This window comes from Mus caroli, unplaced genomic scaffold, assembly GCF_978045245.1.
Source record: "Mus caroli unplaced genomic scaffold, Mus_caroli_1 scaffold_11, whole genome shotgun sequence".
Lineage (NCBI taxonomy): Eukaryota > Metazoa > Chordata > Mammalia > Rodentia > Muridae > Mus > Mus caroli.
Window position 1 is genome coordinate 109605817 of NW_028227266.1, and position 6000 is coordinate 109611816.

Consider the following 6000-nt stretch of genomic DNA (forward strand, 5'->3'; position numbering starts at 1 on the left):
GCCATCTTCAACTACATAACAAGCTCAGAGCTAGCCTAAGCTACAAGACACTTTGCCTTTAACAGAGGGCGTAGTGGCAGGGGGCCAGATGGCTCTTTCAAGCCTAATGAGCTGAGTGCAGCGGTAACCGACTTCCAGAAGTTGTTACAATGTACTCTATGACATGACCGGCTTCCCCAGTAAATTAATTAATTAATTAAACGTAATTTATACATTCCCAGAACTAGTCAATGAATTTAGCAAGGATGTAGGGCATATAAATATTTCCAAACCAACCCATGCTAACAATGAACAATCTGAAACTAAAGTTCAAATCTCAATAGCATTAGCAATAAGTGCCCCCCCATAAAACACTGAGATGATATCAATCCAATAGGACACATGTATGTTTGTTAAAGGCTGGTGAGTGGGACACTAGAAACCTTCTTCAGAATGAGAGCTATACAAGGTTTGTGACTCAATATAGTAAATATGTCAGTCTTCCCGAACAAATTTATACACGTACTATGACGTCAAATAAAAATCGAGGGTAGATTTTAAAAACAGATGCAGATGAGCTGATACTGAATTTATCTGCCAAAGGTAAAGGAGCCAGGGTAGCCAGAGAACTTTTGGGAGGGAAGAATGAAGTTGGAGGAACACCTGACTCACTCTCAAGCTACATGGTGGAGACAAGTGGCACTGATAACTGATGTTCTAAGACAGGGTACAAAGTGGGCCTGGCACCAGCCGCCCAACGGCAGCTGGCCACCCAACAGGGAAAGGATTATGTCTCAATAAGTAGTATTAGAATAATCAAATATTGGAGCTAGAGAGATGGCTCAGTGGTTAAGGGTACTGACTGCTCTTCCAGAGGTCCTGAGTTTGATTCCCAGCAACCACATGGTGGCTCACAACCATCTGTAATGGAATCTGATATTATGCTGTGTCTGAAGACAGTGACAAGGTACTCATGTAAATAAAATAAATAAATATTTTTAAAAAATCAAACATCGGGCTGGTGAGATGGCTCAGTGGGTAAGAGCACCCGACTGCTCTTCCAAAGGTCCAGAGTTCAAATCCCAGCAACCACATGGTGGCTCACAACCATCCGTAACGAGATCTGGCGCCCTCTTCTGGAGTGTCTGAAGACAGCTACAGTGTACTTACATATAATAAATAAATCTTTAAAAAAAAAATCAAACATCAATATGAGAAGAAAAATAGACCTCAATATAAACCCTATCATGCTCCAAAATTAACCTGAAGCAGATTATCTATCTAAATATAACTTTTAAGACAAAAATATAGGGAAGGGTTTTTTTGTCTTTTCTTTTTCTTTTTCTTTTTCTGGTTTTTGGGGTTTTGTTTTGGTTTGGTTTTTTTTTTTGGTTCTTTTTCTTTTTCTTTTCTTTTCTTTTTTTTTTTTTTGCCATCATAGTTTGGATTTTGATAGGGATCTGAGACATAACACCAAAAATGCCACCCACAAAAGAAAAAACAAAAACTGCTCACCAAAGCGAAAACCTTCCACTGTGTAACGGACACGAAGAGAAGGAAAGGGCGTGCTAGCAATGGAGAAAATATTTGCAAATCGAACACCCGACAAAAACCTTTCATCTATATAAAGAACTTTTTTTTTTTTTTTTTTTTTTTTTTTTTTTTTGAGACAGGGTTTATGTAGCCCTGACTTCCAGGGTCTCACTATGTAGACCAAGCTGGCCTCAAACTCACAGAGCTCTGCCTGCCTCTGCCTCCTGAGTGCTGGGGTTAGAGGTATGGAGGAACAATGTTATCTTGTATTGTAATATCCAAAATAAATTCAAGACAACCCAGTACCTTCCCCCTTCAAAAGGACTTTCCAAACTGTACTAGCAGGCCAATTATAGAGTCAGATTTTCAAAAAGCTAGCTGACTAAACAAATATAGAAACATAGTTTTAACAGTCAAAATTACTAAGCTTCCAAAACAAGATTAACAATTCCCCTGCCCCGCCTCACACTGAAAACCTCAAGGACAGACAAAGAGAGAGTCACCCTATACAAACCAACCGATGTCTAAAAAGGTTATTGGCTATTAATTAAAATAAGCCAAACTACCCTGGTGCCTATATCCGGCCCTTACAAAGGTATAAAAAGTGTGTTCTCTCTTTGTTCTGTATTCCCCTCCCCCACCCCCCACCCCCCCACCTCCCCCCATCCTGCGTGCTGAGAGAGGGTTCCCCAACATGTTGGATGAGTAAAATCCTTATGCATTTTGCAACGATGACGGTCTCTGTGGTCTTTGTGTGAGTGAGGGTCTTTTGACAAGCTACAACAGTATCCTGATTGGGAATGTGTGTATGTGTGTGTGTGGGGGGGGGGGGTTGAGATACACTACACATATGTAGAGTAAAATTCATAGAAATGAGCATACACAACCAAGTGTCTTACTGTGTGCTAATATAAAAACAACATCAACAACAACAACAACAACAAAAGCCAGGCGGTGGTGGCACACGCCTTTAATCCCAGCACTTGGGAGGCAGAGGCAGGCAGATTTCTGAGTTTGAGGCCAGCCTGGTCTACAAAGTGAGTTCCAGGACAGCCAGGGCTAAACAGAGAAACCCTGTCTCAAAAAAACAAAAACAAAACAAAACAAAACAAAAAACAAAAAACAAAAAAAAAAATAAAGCAATCCCAGTACCAGAAAGGCTGAGGCAGGAGACTTGCAGCAAGTTCTAGGGTAGGCAGAGCTACACATGGAGAGACCCTGTCTCTCTAAAATAAAGTAAAATAATAAAATAGGTGGAATGAAAGAAAATAAACAACAGGAAATGTTTTAAGTTAAAATTTTTACTTTTGTTCATTGTGCCAGGTTTCCTCATTGAAGTATTGAAGACCATTTACTGCTATGGAACCCACCTTGTGCCTCTGCCCTTTGTCCCTTGGGCCAGTGGCATTCCTGCCACTCAGGAGTTGGTACACCTGCACTGATGTTTCAAGTCCAAAATCTGAATGAAAATCTGCCTTAACCTCATCCCAGATGGTGCTGTCACATTCTGCCTTCTGAGAAGCTTACTTCAGCATGATGGACAGTGAGGGCCAGCTCTGACACCAGTCTATGAGAAGCCACTGAGACGTGTCTCTAAGTGAGTGTGAAGAGACGTTTGTTGTCTGGAATTTCGGTGTCTCTCTGTCAGTGTGTGACCAGTCTGGATATGCTGTCATGGCTGGCTTGGAATTTACCATGTAGACCAGGCTAGTTTCAAACTCTTTTTTAAAAAATAAGTTATGCCGGGCGTTGGTGGCGCACGCCTTTAATCCCAGCACTCGGGAGGCAGAGGCAGGCGGATTTCTGAGTTCGAGGCCAGCCTGGTCTACAGAGTGAGTTCCAGGACAGCCAGGGCTACACAGAGAAACCCTGTCTCGAAAAACCAAAAAAAAAAAAATAATAATAATAAGTTATTTTTATTTCACATACATTAGTGTTTTGCCTACATGTGTGTCTGTTGGATCCCCTGGAACTGGAGTTACAGGCAGTTGGGAGCTGCCCTGTGAGTGCTGGGAATTGAACTCAGGTCCTCTGAAAAAGCAGCCAGCTCTTAACCTATGAGCTTTCTCCAGCCCCTAGTCTCAAACTCTTAAGAGATTCGCCTACCTCAGCCTCCCTAGTGCTGAGATTAAAAATATGTGCCACCATACCTGGCTTAAATTAAAATAAAATAAATAAATAAACAAACAAACAAACAAATAAATACAACTAGGTAAGAAAATTCAAGAAGGGAGATGTAGAGGAAAAGGTGACTTCCAGCTCCGAGTTAACTGTCCAAACCATAGGCTACCATCAATCCTGAAGCTACAAAGACCTAAATATACTTGCTATGAAGACCTAAATTTGACTCAGCAGCTGAAAACAAAAGGCTTACATGGGGTCTACCCACTTCCCTTCCTCCTCCAAGTGTCAAACTGACCTCCATCCTAGGCTCTCTCACATTTGACGTCTTTTACCTCTGAGATGGATCTGCTGCCGTCGGATATGGCGTCGAGCCAGCAAATGCCACAGCCCTCCTCCCTCCGCTCTGCAGCTGAGATCACCTCCTGGTTCTGAACCCTCAGGGTCTCTGCCTTTTATATACTAAGTGGGAGAGTTACAGGAACACTGGGGTCTGTCAAGGTTACAGGTACCAATTAGCAGCAGAGTGCGGAGATGACAAGGTGGCCTTATTCCTGATGAAAAATGGTCCCCATTCCCTGATCCCACTGCCCACCAGGCAAGCTTCAGCCCTGGCAGGCCTGCAGAGGCCATGACTTGGCTGGATGTAGAGCTGATGTTCAGAACACGGTGTGGATTATGTGTGAACAGGAATCCTCAGAGTGGCAGGCAAAGCTGCCTCGACCCTAGGGGTACAGGAGCTCTGGCTGTCATGCTGAGCTACAGTTTGGGGTCACCTTACAGGATGACTTACAGAGCCATGGTGTTCTTTGAAAGCCTTTAATCCGCGGACTGCGGGGTGATGACACTTCAAGATCGGAGCGTAGCTGGCCCCCAGTGTGCGCAGGACTGGCCACCAATGGTTGTCTCCCAGTCAAATGAACCAAAGCAAGAAGGGCCTCCTGCTTGAAATTGTTCTTTGTGGCTTTTCAGTTTGTTAAGATTTATTTTATTTTTATTGATGTGTAGGGGTCTGTGTGAGTGAAAAGTGCCAGCACTCAGGTCCCCTCCGAGGCCAGCAAAGGACCTGGTGACCCCTGGATACTAAACTTCTTGCCATGGATGCTGAGACCTGAACTCAGGTCCTGCACAGAAGCAGCTAGCGCTCGTGATCTCTGAGCCATCCCACCCCAGCCCCTCTTCCTGCCTTTTCAAGCAGCACATTGCTTGTATGTTTGAGTTGAACGTCTTAGGCATTCTTGTCTGAGGATAAACACAGCTTGGATTATCGTCAAACCGTGATTGTGTTTCTGAACATGTTTACGAGGGTGTAAGAGCGGTGGCATCAGAGATCATGGAACGTCAAAACAGGACAGAATACTGGAGATGCTAGCTAGCTTGTGCTTGGTATATGATACACACTGGGTTCAAGCCTCAGCAACTAAATAAATACTAAGTAGATAAGTCAATTCGCTCACTCACTCTAGGTGGGTTGTCCTCTCCCCCTCCCCCTCCTTATTCTTTTTAAAGAAGACTTTTAAAAATAATTTAAAGCTGGTGTGGTGGCGTATGCCTTTAATCCCAGCACTCGGGAGGCAGAGGCAGGCAGATTTCTGAGTTCGAGGCCAGCCTGGTCTACAGAGTGAGTTCCAGGACAGCCAGGGCTACACAGAGAAACCCTGTCTCGAAAAATCAAAAATAAAATAAAATAATAATATAAATAGCAAAAAAAAAAAAAAAAGACGTTGGAAGACTCCTGGAAAAGCTTCATGTTGGCTGTCATGAGAGGATTTCAGGTTCTTCCAATCCAAGGAAGCCTCTAGCAGGCTGTTGAAAACCATGTTAAAAAAGCTGACTGTAATTGTTGCTCCTTCCCTGAGCTCCTAAGACAGTGGAAGCAACCCAGTTAACCCACCGATGTGGGGTGTCATAGCCTCCATTCTGGGCTTACTTTAAGGATTACGCATTTATGATTGTCCCAGATTTATTGAGTTTTAGATCAACGTTTCCTCAATTTCCTGATCTTCATTTTATATTCAAAGTTTCTTTCATGGATAGACATTTCTACGAGAGCCCTCACAGTCAGAATAAAGCACAGTACTGTTTACTTTAAAATAAAAAAAATGTGTGGAGTGGATGTGTCTATGTGTGTGCTTATGCCTGTGTGTGTGTATGCATGTGTGTATGCGTGTGCGTGTGCGTGTGTGTATGTGTGTATGTGTGTATGCCTGTGTGTGTGTGTGTGTGTGTGTGTGTGTGTATGCATGTGTGTGTGTGTGTATGCCTGTGTGTGTGTGTGTGTGTGTGTGTGTATATGCATGTGTGTGTGTGTCTACCCAGAGTTGCTTGCCTGTTTTTTTTGTTTGTTTGTTTTGTTTTGTTTTGTTT